A 15,620-nucleotide genomic window follows, 5' to 3' on the forward strand; every position below is an offset into this window, starting at 1 on the left:
TTGTGGCCTGTGGTTTCAGTTCCCTAACCTGGAACTGAACCTGAACCCCCAGCACTGGGAACCGTGGAGTCTTAGCCACTGGACCACCAGGGAGGTCCTGCAATAAACATTTTTCAAGCAAACAATCTCTACTCAGATTCCTCCACTCCCCTCCACTCCTTACACTCTTCAGAAGAATACACCATGCATGTGGTCCATCCCTGGGGCTCTGTATGGTTCATCCCACACAGGTGATCCCACAGGAAGCCAGGGACAAAACTGGCCCCAGGCTTGGTGATGGAATTGTTTGTTAAGAGAATGCCAAGGGGCCCCAGGAGTGGGCTGTGTAAATGAAGGAGTCCTGGGGGTGCTCCCTAAAACTCAGTGCCCTGCTCATGCCAGGGACCCCGCCCTGAGCCCCCAGTTTAATCCAGCTTCCTGGAGGTGCATGTGGTGGGGTCAGGTGGCCAGGGCATTCTGATCGAAATCCAGATGCCAAGCGCTGCACAGTCACTCATAGGCAGGAGGTGGCATGGGAGGGTCCTATGGGGGGATGGGGGGACCAGGCCAGGCTTTTGCGCGGGCAGATCTCAGGCGCCGCCTTCCCTCCGCTCCCTGTGGCCATCCGCCCACTGGCCTCCCAGCTCCGGCAGGGAAGGAGTTAACCTCCCAGCTTCTCAGCGTGAATGTGGAGCTATTAATACCCACAGCCAAGCCGGTGTGCCAGAGCAGCCGCCGGAGGAGCCGGAGGAGCCCTGAGCCCAGGGAGCTCCAGTCCGAGCTGGCACGGGAACCAGGAGTCCAGGGACCAGAACTTTTCTCGTGGACAGCGTGGGCACTGTGCCAGCCGCATCTGGTCCTCGCCCACCTTCCAGCTTCAGGTCCCGACCCTCCCTCCTGGAGGCCACCCATGCCACCCACCCCACGGGGGAGAACAAACTTTCTTGGGGAAACCACCTCCACCGCCTGTACTGGCCAGCTGGGAAGGAGCAGACAGCCGGACAACCAGATGAACAGATGGACAGGGCATCTGTGAGCCTATCCTTCCGGTCGTGCCTCTGACCGGCTGCAGCAGAGCGGGCAGCCGAGAAGCCTCCGGCACCACCAGGGGCGGCGAGGGGCCCTGCTGGACCTTTGTCCACCAGCCAGCTGCCTCTGAGTCCAGGCGGCTGGGAGCTGCTTCCGAGGGCCCGGCCCTGGGGCAGGAAGGTCCGTGGGTCAGGACAGCCGATCGCATCAGACAGAGCCACGGGCTCTCCCGCTCACCAAGGCGACGGGTAACCTGAGCGAAAAAGCACAGGTGGCAGGTGGGCAAGCTCAGGCGCGGGGTCCCGAGGCCAACAGGCTACTGACCCTGGAGCACGCTGGCTCGGGGAGCCCTGCCCAGGCGAGGGACGATGCTGTCGAGGCGGCCACCGGCCAACCCTGCCCCGTCCTGGAGCTGCCTCCGGCCTGGCCCGTGCGCTGTGGAAAGGAGGATGTGCCAGCCTTCTGCTTCATCTGTTTTCACAGGGAGGAGGAGGAGGAGCTGCTGGAAGAGGTCCCACTGCAGAGGTCAGTGCCCAAGGTGGGCAGTGGGTGGGCCGGGTGAGGGCACAGGGCTTGGGAAGGGGCCCCTGGGGCCTGGGGATCCGAGTTCCTCTGTCCACTGCTTACCAGCCCCCGCCCCCTCCCTGTGTCAGACTCCCAGGTCTCTCACAGGGTATCCCCACAGCCTCCTGGCCGCCTCTCCCATCCTGCCCCCACAGTGACCCTCCTGTCCTTTCCCTCTGTGGTCATGCCCCCTCTGCTCAGAGTCCTGCATGACTCCCGGCTCCCACACAATGAAGTCAACACTCAGCTGGACATTCAAGGCCTGTGAGATCAGATCGGCCCCACCCACCTCATCTTCTCTCTACTCTCCTGTATTCACCCTCCGTGAAACCCTGCCCAGACTTGCCTTCCCCTCCGTCCCCTCCTTTCAAGTGCAGCTGCCATACCTCCTCCTCCAGGAAGCCCTCCAGGAAGCCCCTGCCCCATCCTGAGCTGAGAGTCACCTTTCCTCCCTACACTGCACTGGCACTTTTTAGTGTTAGGTTTTTGCTGAATTAATAAGTGGAAATGTCTTCATGTGCGTACGTACCCATGTGTGTGTGTGTCTGTATAAAAGAAAGGGGGGGAGGTGATGGAAGGTTTGTGTGTCTAGGTGATTGGGTATTTGGGGGTGAGTGTGTGTGATTGTGTGTGTGTGTACATGTTTGTGGCAGTGGGTATGGGTTCTATGCACACCAGGTGGTGGGCGGGGTGTGCACTGGGCCCGGGTGGATGAGGGGTTCATGTCTCTTTGGCCACCTCTCCCCACCCCCACCTTCAGGGAAACCCAGACTCCAGCCAAGTGCATTTCCCAAGCTGTGACCACAGGCTCCAGGAATAGATGGAACATCTGTAGGGGAGACAGGGGTCACCTCTGCTCCAGCCCAGCCTGCCCACGCCTCCATCACCACCTGAGTCAGCACTGCCCTGGGTGGGGAGAAAGGCAGGCTCAGTGCCAGCCCAGGGGTGCCCTCCGGGCCCCTAGCAGGAAGGTGGGGGTATGGGCTCCTGCAGCCTGGGACAGGTTCCTCCCTGAATCTCACTCGTGGATCTGGATGGGTCACTTGTCTTCCATGGACCTCTGTCTTCTCATTTGTGAAACAGTGGGCTGCTCTGAGCATGGTGGTCAGTTCGTCATTCAGCGGTGACTGGCGCTCAGAGCGCCAGGGCCCCAGGGCTCTTGGGGTCCAGCCTGCTAGGAGAGACCTCGAGCACACGGATCAGTCTGGCAGTGAGGGGCGCTGGTTGGTCAAGACTGCAGTGTGCTCAGGGAGTGAAGGGGAGAGACTGACCATCCCTGCCCGCAGGATCCTTGGGAGACCATGCAGGTCTGTCTTAAAGGACAGGTCCTCTTCCAGGTACAGAGTGAAGTTTTTTTTTAACTTTTTATTTTGTATTGGAGTATAGCCAGTTAACAAAATTGTAATCGTTTCTGATGGACAGCAAAGGGACTCAACCATATATACACATGCATGCATTCTCCCCCAACACCCTTCCCATCCAGGCTGCCACATACCACTGAGCAAAATTCCCTGTGCTACACAGTAGGTCCTTGTTGGTTATCCATTCTAAATATAGCAGTGTGTACCTGACCTCCCTGAACTCCCTAACTATCCCTTCCCCCCATCCTTCCCCCAACCCCAGCAACCATAAGATCTTTCTCTACATCTGTGAGTCTAGGAGTGAAGTTAAGGAAAGGCCATTCCAGGCAGCGGGGATGGAGAGAGAGCAAAGACCTGGTGACATGAGGAAAAACTGTGTGGGCGTGGCAGGCATGGGGCTGGCAGGGTCTGCAGGGGTCAGGTCACCAGGGGTCTTGACTGCTGAGCCCAGGAGTTGATCCATAGGTGATGGAGCAAGCTGTGGGGAGGGCGTTGAAGCAAAATGGAACGAGTTAGGTGATTCAGTGAGATCACAGGTGTGGAAACGTTTCCCGAACAAAACAATGGACTCCTGAGAGCGTCATTATTTGCATAATAGGAACTCAAAATGCTTGTTGAATGATTGAATGGATGGATGGATGGATGTGATGTGGGGAGATGGAACATCAGAATCACTGAGCTGATTGTTAAAAAATACACACTCCCAGGCTCTGCCCTGGAGACTTTGTGTCCTCACGTCTCAGAGGGCATGAATGTGTAATTCTAATCAGCCCCCCACTAGGTGGGGATTCCCTGGTGGCTCAATGGTAAAGAATCCACCTGATCAAGACCTGGGTTCTAACCCTGGGTCGGGAAGATCCCCTGGAGAAAGAAAAGGCAACCCACCCCAGTGTCTTGCCTGGAGAATCCCAGGGATTGCGTTGCACAGAGTCAGACACGACTGAAGTGACTTAGCAGTAGCAGCAGAATGAGACAGGGATGGGATCTAGGGTCAGGTAGCTATGAGATCCTGCCCTCTTCCCTCATCCCCCCATCTTCCTCCTCCGACTCTGGGGACTCCTCCTGTAGGGCATGCCCCTCGGCCTCTTGTCCTGGCAGGATGGTGACCTGCACTGGCAGAACCTGGTCCCCTTTCCAGCTGGTCAGCGCTGGCCCTTTAAGATCTGGAGAGGGGATACCACTGGGCTGGGCAAAGACAGTGACCACAGGTGCCAGGTGGTGAAGCTAAAAATACTGAGTGATGTGGACGCTCAGGCTGCAGGAGCCAGGCAGTGCTAGTGGGTAGTGTTGGTGGGGGGAAGTTCTGGAGTGTTTCTTTCCTACTGGAGAAGGGGCAGTGAGCAGTGAGGTTTGGTGGGGTCACCTTGGGGGTTTAGAGGAGCCTGCTCCCCACCCCCACCACTCTCAGCCTTTCTCCATCCCATGGAAGGCGCCAGGTTTCACTCCCAATTTTGCTGCATGTTTAGCCGCCCCAGGGCGTGCTAATTCTGCAGCATCCTGCTTCTCTGGGATGCCGGGGAAGTCCTTTCTTCTCTTTGAGCCTCTGTAAAATTAAAGAACTGCTGGGGCGCTTTTAGGGACAGAGAACCAAGAAGGGATGTAGGGAGACCAGTTCCCTCATTTGTGGATTCAACAAAGATTCCCCAAGGCCTCCTGGGGACTAGAAGCTGAGGCCAAAGAGATGAACACAAATCAGGCATTTCCCTGGAAGAGCCAGAGAACACACACTGGAACAATGGCTTGCAGTGCTGTCATTGAGGTGTGAACTCCGTTTCTGTTTGGGGCTGAAGTGAGAAACCGCCCCCACCAAGAACTCATCTGCATTTAATGAGAACTTGTCAACAAAAGCATCACCCACCAGCTATCTCCACTTGATGTCTGATGCTGTGATTAAGGTGAGGCTCTGCTGACGAGCCTGGAACCGCATGCGCTTCAAAGGGCAGAACCTCCCAAGCTGCTCATGGAAGGTCCAGAGAGGGCTGGGCAGGGGTCGGGGGAGACTCTGCTCCACTCAGTCTTTTGGGGACCCAGGCTCCGCCCACCTGTGATGCTGTCATCACCCAGGGCTTTAGAATCCACTGGATTCTCTGCTTCCACGGGCAGCCGAAGAAGGGTGGAGATCACATGGCAGGGTTTTCCAAACCAAAGCTGCAAGTGGCCTACTTCACTCCTGCCCACTCCTGCCTGGCCATGTGGCCAGGGCAGTTAATTGCAAGAGAAACTCGGAAACACAGTCCTGTTGTGAAGATGATATGCTTGGTATACATGAAAGTACTTGGCACAGAAGAGGTGCCCAGCGTGTTCATGCGGAAATTCTGCAGACTTCACTGAGCACCCTCAGTAGATTAGCCCTAGAAATTGGACAGAGAAAATACCTCTCATTGCTGTCATTGGAATTTTTTTTTTTTTGGCCCTGCAGTGCAGCACGAAGGATCTTAGTTCCCTGATGAGGGATTGAATTCATGCCCCTTGCATAGGGAGCATGGTGTCTTAAGCACTGGACCACCAGGGAATTCCCTCTCATTGAGCTTTTATCAAAGCAGGAGTCAAACAAAACACAAGTAAACAAACAAATACAATCATCCACGTTCAAAACCCACTGTTGGGACTTCCCTGGTTCAGTGATTCAGTGATGAAGAATCTGCCTTGCAATGCAGGGTACATGGGTTCAATCCCTGGTCAGGGAACTAAGATCCCACATTCCGCCTGGAAACTAAGCCTGGGTGCCACAAGTACTGAGTCCATGCACTGCAATCAAACACCCCACGTGACACGAGGATCCCACGTTCTTCAGCTAAGACCCAATGTAGCCAAATAAATAAACAAATACTATCTATTTAAAAGAAAGATACTGTTAAGGAAATTACCAGAGGCATGGTAGGCAGACACCCACTTGGCATAAGGGGAGGGGAGGTAGGGACAATTCATCTGAGACCTCAAGAAAGAGAAGGAGCGGAGCAGAGTTGGGGGAGAAGTATTCCTAGAGAATAGGGAGTGCAAAGGCCCAGAGGCAGGTTAGAGTTTGGGAAATGTGAGAAAATACCAGGTCAGTATGACCAGGGCAGGTAAGTGATGGGGAGAGAAACATGGGCAATGAGGGGAGACGGGAATGGGCTGGATCACACAGGCCTTATGGGCCTTCATGAGGAGGATGGATTTTATTCTGGTATAAAATGCAACTGGAAAAGCTTCAGAGGCTTTTAAGTAGGGGGAAGCGGTAAAAGTTGATGGACATCTTAAGCGATCCCTTGGGCTCCTCTGGGGAGAATCCATGGCAGCCAGGCCAGAGCGGACACCAGAAACCAGTGTGGAGGTCATGGTGGTGATGGAGGGGGGCCATGGTGTTGGCCTGGGCCAAGGTGTCCCTAGGACATGGGGGAAATAGATACTTTCCAGATATATTTAGGAGACAGAATTTGCTGATGGGTTAAAAGAAGGGAATTAAGGATGAATCTGAGGTTTCTAGGTTAGATAAATGTGTGGATGAGGGGACGGCTCGAGTGCGGGAAGAGATATATATAGTGGGAAATTCAGGAATTCAGCCATGGAGGTTTTCAATCTAGAAGCACATGAGATGCCCAAGTGAAGATGTCAAAAGAGGACTTGGTACTAACAGACTGAAGCTCAAAGTGGGAGCCTGTGGGCCACCTAGGAGATATCAGAGACTTTGGCATGGAGGTGGCTTTATTTATTTATTTATTTTTAAATAGTTATTATTTATTTATTTGGCTGCATCAGGTCTTAATCATGGCACATGGCATCTTCATTGTGTCACATGGGATCTTTCGTTGTGGCGCACAGACTCTCGAGTTGTCGCATATAGGCATAATTGCTCCATGGCATGTGGGATCTTAGTCCCGGATCAGGGATTGAACCCACGTTCCCTGCATTGCAGGGTGGATTCTCAACCACTGGACCATCAGGGAAGCCCCTGGAGGTGGCTTTAAAAGCCAGGAGGTCACACTGCAGAGACAGAGGAGAGGCCCCAGGATGGAGCCCTGAGGAATACTACAAATGTGAGGTCACGTGGAGGAGGTGCTAACAAGGGTGGAAGAGAAATAAAGTAGGAGGAAAACCAGGAGCGTGGGTAGTCATGGAAACCAAGAGACGAGTGTCTCAAGGCAGAGAGAGAGGTGGACAACTGGCTTCAAAGATGCTGAACAGCCAAGGAAAAGGAGAATAGATTGAGCAGCACAGAAATAGAAAGTGACCTGGATAATTACAATTCATGGCGGGGTGGAGACAGGAGCAGGGGCGAGTGGAGACTTCTGGTTAAATATGGTGGATTGAATACACACATTTAAGTTCTCTGTGTCCTGAAACCCCATGAAAAAGAAACGAATGGGTTTTATTTTTTTCTTTTACATTATGGTTTATTACAAGATATTGAATATAGTCCCCTGAGCTATACATCAGGACCTTGTTGCTTATCTATTTAATATATGGTAATGTGTATCATGGAGAAGGCAATGGCACTCCACTCCAGTACTCTTGCCTGGAAAATCCCATGGATGGAGGAGCCTGGTAGGCTGCAGTCCATGGGGTCGCACAAAGTCGGACACTACTGAAGCGACTTAGCAGCAGCAGTAGCAGCGATGGGTATCAATTAATCCCAAACTGCTAATTTATCCCTCCCCGCTCCTTTCCTCTTTGTTAACCACAAGTTTGTTTTCTATGTGACTCTGTTTCTGTTTTGCAAATAAATTCATTTGTATCATATTTTAGATTTCACATATGTGATATCATCTAATACTTGTCTTTGTCTGACTTACTTCATTTAGTATGATAGTCTCTAGATCCAGCCATTTTCCTGCAAATAGCATTATTTCATTTTTACGGCTGAATACTATCCCACTGTGCATATAAACCACATCTTAGTTATCCATTCATCTGTCCGTGGACATCGAGATTGTTTCCACATCTTGGCTATTGTAAATAGTGCTTCTATGAACATGGGGGGGTGCATGTATCTTTTCAAACTAGGGTTTTCTCTGGATATATGGCCCACAAGTGGGAGTGTAGGGTTGTAGGGCAACTCTAGTTTTAGCTTTTTAAGGAACTTCCATATTGCTGTCTATAGTGGCTGCATCGATTACCTTCCCACCGACAGTGTAAGAGGCCCTTTTCTCCACATGAGTGGGTTTTAAGGTGCGTTTATTCGTCTTTTGTTGCCACCAATACAAACTACTGCAAACTTAGTTGTTTCAAACCAACTTGATTATCTTACTGACTATATGTCAGAAATCCAACACAGGTCTCCCTAGACTAAAATCAAGATGTTGACAGGGCTGCTCTTGGGAACTCTTCCTGGAAGAACTTTCTGGAAGTTCCAGGGGAAAATCCACCCCCTTATCTTTTCCAAGGTGCCACCTTCCAGAGGGCCCCTCCTTCCAAAAAGGCAGCGTCTCTCTGGCCCTGCTTCTCTCACCATCTTTCTTGGACCACAGCTGGGAAAGGTTCTCTGCTTTTAATGCTGCATGCTATTATCTTGGGCTCACCTGAACAAGCCAGGATTATCTTCCCATCTCAAGGTCCTTAACCTTAATCACACCTGCAAAGCCTCTTTCTGTCACCTAAGGTAAGATACTCCCAGGTTCTGGGGATGACGACATAGACATTAATGGAATTAGGTGGGGCATTATTCTGCCTCCCACAGCATGAATCAGCAAGAACTTATACAATGAAAAAGTAGACAAGAGCAACACGACACTGGAATCTAGAAAACAGATGAACACGTGAGGGATATAGCAGTCTGGTGACAAGTGAACCCTAAACTGGGCATGAGAAAAAAAAAAAAGGGGGGCACCACAGTTTCCACCACAAAACCTCAAAAGGCCCTAGTGTTAATGGGCTAAGTACCTCTGGAAGGGGGAGTAAAGCTAGGGCCAAAACCAGGATTGGTCTAAGAAGGCCTTTAATGCTCAGATTTCTTTCTCTGCTCAGCTCTGCGGGGCAGCTGCCCCTCCTCCACCCTGACAAAGACTGAAGGCTTATTCCCCAGAGAGGATAAAACCCGGGGTCTGTGAACTGGAGGACAGGGCACCATGAGGATAAGGAGGAGTTCTATGCTCTAGTGGAGGGATTATTTGAATATTTACATCTTGAATGTGGGGTGGCCTGCCCCTGACCCCATCACCTAGAATGTCCTTCCCCCCTCGGCTCCCAGTGCAGTGAAATCTGGTCCAGACTCTCCAGGCAGAAGATGGCAGAGTGCACTCCCTTCAGCTTCTGAATATATTAACGATAGGTATTTTGTTCCTGCTGGTCTCTTGTTTCCTGTTTTAGTTTTCTTCTCTCCCTGCGTGCATGAGAAATTGCTTCAGTCACGTCCAAATCTGTGAGATCCTGTGGACCGCCAGGCTCCTCTGTCCATGGAATTCTCCAGTCATGAAGACTGGAGTGGGTTGCCATGCCCTCCTCCAAGGGATCCTCCCAACCCGAGGATCATACCTGTGTCTCTTATGTCTCCTATATTGGCAGGCTGGTTCTTTACCACTAATGCCACCTGGACAGCGCCCCCCCCCCAAAAAAAAAAAAAACTACTACTACTATACTCAGAGATTTAGGAATATATATTGTAACTGTGAAATGAAAACTAGATGCTATTGTGAAAGAAAACGAACCTCCGAGGATGAACAAAACAAAAAAGTTCTTAAAATTTAAGAATATTATAGCAATGGGAGTTTGGGGTTAGCAGAAGCAAACTAGTATACATAGAATGGATAAACTACAGGTCCACTCAACAGAACAGGGAACTATCTTCAATATCCTGTGGTGAGTCAGAATGAAAAAGAATATATATTATATATGTATGTATGTACATATATGTATGTGTAACTGAATAACTGCTATACAGCAGAAATTAACACAACATTGTAAATCAACTATACTTCAATTTTTACAAAAAGGATATCATAGCAGAGTTCAGTTCAGATCAGTTCAGTCACTCAGTCATGTCTGACTCTTTGCGACCCCATGGACTACAGCACACCAGGCTTCCCTGTCCATCACCAACTCCCAGGGCCTCCTCAAACTCATATCCATCACGTCGGTAATGCCATCCAATTATCTCATCCTCTGTCATCCCCGTCTCCTCCTGCCTTCAATCTTTCCCAGCATCAGGGTCTTTTCCAATGAGTCGGTTTTTCGCATCAGGTGGCCAAAGTAATGGAGTTTCAGTTTCAGCATCAGTCCTTCCAATGAATATTTGGGACTGGTTTCCTTTAGAATTGACTGATTTCCTTCAATCCTAAAGGAAATCGTAGCAGAAATGGAAAACATTTGAAAGATTTAGGACAGGGATTCCCTGGTGGCTCAGTGGTGAATCTGCCTGCCAATGCAGGAGACACGGGCTCGATCCCTGGTCCAGGAAGATCCCATGCGCCACAACTACTGAGCCAGTGCTCTAGAGCCCGGGAACCGCAACTACCGAACCCATGAGCAGCAACCACTGAAGGCCAAGCAGCTTAGAGCCGGTGCTCTGCAACAAGAGAAGCCACCACAATGAGAAGCCCATGCACAGAAATGAAGACCCAGTGCAGCTGAAAGAAAGAAAAAGAAAAGAAAGGGAATGAACAGCCCATTAAAGAAGGGGGCAAAAGATCCAAACGGTCACTAGGTCAAAAATGATATACAGACATCAAATAAGCATATAAAAGATGCTCAACATCAGATGTCACCAGGAAATAGCAAATTAAAACCACAGTGAGATACCTCTACACACTGATCCAAAATATTGACAACTACGAATGCTTGTGAGGATGTGGAGCAACAGGAACTCTCGTTCATTGCTGTGAGAACTCCAAAATGATACAGTCTCTTTGGAAGACAGTCTGGCAGTTTCTTACAAAGCTAAACATAGTCTTAGCATATGATCCAACAATAGCGTTCCTTGGTACTCACCCAAATGAGTTGAAAACGTATGTCTGAACAAAACCCTGCACATGGATGTTTATAGCAGCTCTTTTTCATAATTGCCTGAAAACTTGGGAGCATCTAAAACGTCCTTCAACAGGCAAATAGATGAACAAACTATGATATACCCACACAACGGAATATTATTCGGTGATAAAAATTAGCCATGAAGCCACAAAAAGACATACAAGAAACTTGAATGCATATGGCTAGGTGAACGAAGCCTTGGCTTCCCTGGTGGCTCAGTGGTAAAGAATCTGCCTGCCGATGCAGGAGACAGGGTTTCAATTCCTGGGTCAGGAAGGTCCCCTGGAGAAGGAAACGGCAGTCTATTCAGTATTCTCACCTGGGAAATCCCATGGGCAGAGAAGCTACAGTCCATGGGGTTGCAAAGAGTCAGACATGACTCAGCGACTAAACAACCGCCACCACGAGGTGAAAGAAGCCAATCTGAAAAGGCTATGAGCTGTGTGCCTCCAACTCTATGACATTCTGAAAAAGTCAGCACTAGAGACAGTAAGAAGATCAGTGGTTGCCAGGGGCTGGTGGGGAGGGGGGTGAGTAGGTGGAGATGGAGGATTTTTAGAGCAGTGAAGCTGTTCTGTGTGATACTGTAACGATGGGTCCGTGACCCCTTCCATCTGTCAAAACCCATAGACTGCACAACATAGGGAGCCCTCATGTAAACTATGGATCTTAGTTAATACTAGTTTATCAGTACTGGTTCATCAATTGTAACAAGCTCACCACACAAATGCAAAGTGCTGATAATCGGGGAAAATGCAGAGGGGGAAGGGATACACGAAAACTCTCTGTACTTTGTGCTCAGTTGTTCTATAAACCTAAAACCAAAACAGAAAATCTATCACAAAAAGGAAACAGGGGGAAAGAAAGCATAGTATTCCACAGAAAATTGTGTTTCCACGCTATGTAAATACGACCCATCTTTTTTTTTTTTTTTCCCTTTTGGCTGTGCGGCAAAGTTCCCCAACCAGGGATTGAACCTATGTCCCCTGTAGTGGAAGCAGAGTCCTAACCACTGAACCACCAGGGAAGTCCCCAACACTGTCAATCTTTTTTTTTTTAATTTTATTTATTTATGGGCATACTGGGTCTTCATTGCCGCATAAGGGCTTTCTCTAGTCGTGGCAAGTGTGGGCTTCTCTCTAGATGCCAAGTGTGGGCTTCTCATTAAGGCGGCTTCTCTGGTTGTGGTGCACAGGCTTTACAGCACGGGCTTAGACATTGCGGCACACGGCCTTTATTGCCCTGTGGCACGTGGGATCTTCCTGGACCAAGAATCGAACCCATGTCCTCTGCATTTGCAGGTGGATTCTTAACCACTGGACCACCAAGAAAGTCCCGCCAACACTACTGATCTTATCAATATTATGATGCAACTGTACCCGGAGGGCAGGAGACAGGAAGTGGAGGGAATGGACATCGGAAAGCTCCATCTTCATCTTCCAGCGTGGGAAGTGGAGATGAAAAGCATAACCTAAAACATGCTACGCAGGAAACATAGGAATGAAAATTACTAATAATCCGCTAAAAGAATGGAAATGATTGTCCTAAAGCAGTGGGAAATGGGAGTGGGGGCTGCCCATGTTTCCTGATAGAAAGGGATGGAGACATGTGGTGGAGGAAACACAGAGCCTGGGTGCTGGGGGGATGATTCTGGAGAAGGGTGGTGCTGGAGGGGAGTCCTGAAGAATCCAGGGCCCCAGGAGAAGGGCCGCCCCCCCCTCCACTGAAGCTACTGAAGAAGTGAGGAGTGAGGGGCAGGGTGGGTTTGCGCTTTGATAAAGGGAGTCACTAAAACTGCATCCGACCCACCTGTATTCTCAGTGAAATGGGAGCCATGGTTTGAGAAAAGAGGAGAAGGTGGGAGGATCTTGCCGCTCAGAGGAGGATGCAGGGGCCAACACCATCAGCACCCCCGGGGAGCTGGTTAGACACGCAGAAGCTCAGGCCTCACCAAGATCCCTAGGAGATGCACAGGCAAATTAAAATCTGAGAAGGTCTGCTCAGAGAGAGTGGGGAAGGGCCACTGTCAGGCATAGGGGGGTTGTGGGGCGGCAGCGAGTGCCCCCTGGAGATCATGAAGGGAAACTCTCTACTTGGTGGGGGAGCCTCGGACCAGTGCTGGCTTGTGCGGTGCAGGCAGAAAGAAGGTGACAGTTGGCATTTTGCCAGGCAGGTACTCCAACAGGAAAGCTGGGCACAGCGGGGTGGGGGTGGGGGTGCCAGGGAGCAGCCACGGTGATGGTGTGCAGGGCACCGTGGACCATCATGGCAGAAGGGGCTGGTGGGCTGTGAGAAAGGGGTGGGGGCCGTGGACTGGAGGCCTCGATGGGGTCAAAGAACTGCTGCTTATGGGTACCAGATGAAGAGGACGGAGGGGGAAACAGAGGAAGGTGATCAGCACAGAGATCTCAGGGCGGGTGGGTGTGGGGTAATTACAAGGTATGGAAGTGAGCCTCAGAGGTGGAAGGGAGCAGAGAGGGTTAAAGGTGACAGAAAAGGCCAGAGAACCGAGAGGCTGTAGACTGCCTGAGATCTCCAAACTCCGTCTGAGGTTTGAACTTCGAAGGTCTAGTGATAATGAGAGAAGAGGATGATTCCTTTGCTCTGGGTGTGGCTTTTGAAAGCTCGGGACTTTGGAAAGCTCCCAGGCAGACTAGAATGTGCAGCAGAGTTTGAGAACCACGAGTGTGGACAAGGAGACCCAGGTTCTGACAGAGAGAAAGACACACGGGAGTAACCGGAAGGCTCCCTGGGGCTGGCATCGCTGATGGAGCCTGACCAGGGGGAAAGGAGAAGCCGGGTAGGGGCCGCGAAGGGCAGGTGAGAAGATGGAGATGTTGTGGTCTTCCCCCTGGAGAACTAAATACTGAATGTGTGTGCGCGCCCGTGCGTGCGTGCAGGCGTGTGAGACAGACGGAGACCCCGAGACAGAGCGAGTCCGGCGGCCGGCGAGCCCCTCGTCTGCCCTGCACTGCGGCGAGTCGGCCACTAGAGGGAGCGCCGCGCCCGCACATGGCGGGACGGCCCCCCTAGTTCTGTCCGTCCGTGATGCTTCGGTCTTGTTCTGACAGATTATATGTCCAAGTTCAGATTCTGCAGGTACATACCCCTGGTTTAACTCCAGGTCCCGCTACTCTTAAGCCGTGTGACCTTAGCCAGTTACCCGACCGTTCTGTGACCCAGTTTCGTCCTCCGTATAGCTGTAACTCTGACCCGAGACGGTTCAGAGGATGAATGAGGTCAGGCGTGTGAAACGCTGCGCCGCATCCAGCGATGGCTAACCCAATCTGACAGTGCAGGAGGTTCTGCCAGCGCCTCTGTCTCTCTCTGCTCCTGCAGCCCCTCAGCCCAGCCCTGCCCAGCCCAGATCCAGGGGGAGAAATAGAGTTCGACTTCTAGAATGTTCCAGAGCAGAGGCGGGGGTAAGGGTGGCCTGTAAGGCAGGGACAAGCCTGGGCGCCTCCCTTTCCTGCTCAGTCCTGCTGGTTCTCTTGTTTGGAAGCGGACCTTATCCTGTGGCTCATTCCTGGCCATGGTCTTGTCCTTCTGACCCCAGGCCTTCCCCTGCTCCTCCAAGCACCCTGGGGACCAGCAGTTGCCCTTGCCTGGCAATCATATCATCCTTGAGAAATGTCACTGTCTGGTGCCCCCCAAGGGCTCAGACGGGGTGCTGCATCCTAACCGCCCCAGTCCTTCCAGGATCCCGCCCAGACCAGCCAAGAGCTGACCTACGAGGCCACACCTCGGGGAGAAGTGTCTTCATGTGTCTGCGTTCCCAGGCTGGCCGAGGCCGCTGGCGTGGGGGTCGTGATGTGTAGAAGACCCACAGAAGCAGCTCTCCTTGTCTTATCCTCGGTCCCTCAGAGGGGGTCTAACCTGCCTGACTTCTTTTTATCAATCATTTGCCAACATTTTAAAAATCAGAGCAGTACTTCTTAGGATCCAGGTTTCTAACTTCTCCTGGAAAATTAGAAGCTCTGAAAACCTGAGTTCACATTCCTACATGACAGCAATGGGCCACAGGGGAGGGAGGCCACCACTTTGATGGGCTAGGGCTCTCCAGCTCACCACTGTCCCCCACCCAGGTCATGTACCCCATTCACAGTCCCTCCCTGGGGACTCAGCGTCTCAGTCTGTGACTCCGTGAAAGGAGAGCTATGCCTGAGAGGCTCGTGTGCCTTGTCCATGTTGCAGCCGCTGGCCCCAGGCAGGCAGAAATGCAGAGGTAGAGCGGTAGGGTCCCAGGAATGAGAGCGGATCTTCAGGGCGAGGAATCCAGGGGCCAGAGCGCTGCTTGGTGTCCTCAGCTATTGGTGGAACTTCACAGTTCAGAGGCTGAGGGCAAATCACACACACACACACACACACACACACACACACACCACCCCACTGTCCAATCTGTCAGCAGATCCTGTCACTTCTCATCACTTCTGTTCCTACTACCTGATCCCTTGCCATCTTGTTTCACTAGGCTGGGTACCGGAGCCTCCTCACTTCCCTTCTCCGCCGCCAGAGGGAGCCCTGTTAACACCTATAATCCACCTCCTCCCTCCTCTGCTCAAAACCCTCCAAGGACTGCCACTGCTCAAAGGCAAAGGCTTACTGTGGCCCTGGATGAACTGTCCCCATCACCTCTCATCTCCTCCCAGGCTCCATCAGCCTCGCTGTTCCTGAGCATCCCAAGCATACACTCTGGCCTCAGGGCCCAAGAGCCTCAGGGCTCTTCCCTCTGCCTGGCCCACTTGT

At 51.6% G+C, this 15,620-nt stretch overlaps 1 protein-coding gene across 1 annotated transcript in view; it reads left to right on the forward strand.

Moving 5' to 3' along the window:
- Positions 1-695: 695 nt before the first annotated feature.
- The window catches only part of SBK1 (SH3 domain binding kinase 1), a 53,899-nt gene continuing 38,974 nt past the window's right edge, over positions 696-15,620 (forward strand). The window contains exon 1 of the mRNA XM_070461133.1: positions 696-1,533. The gene's annotated coding sequence lies outside the window, so the exon portion shown is untranslated. The remainder of the gene's footprint in view (positions 1,534-15,620) is intronic.

This window comes from Odocoileus virginianus, chromosome 33, assembly GCF_023699985.2.
Source record: "Odocoileus virginianus isolate 20LAN1187 ecotype Illinois chromosome 33, Ovbor_1.2, whole genome shotgun sequence".
Lineage (NCBI taxonomy): Eukaryota > Metazoa > Chordata > Mammalia > Artiodactyla > Cervidae > Odocoileus > Odocoileus virginianus.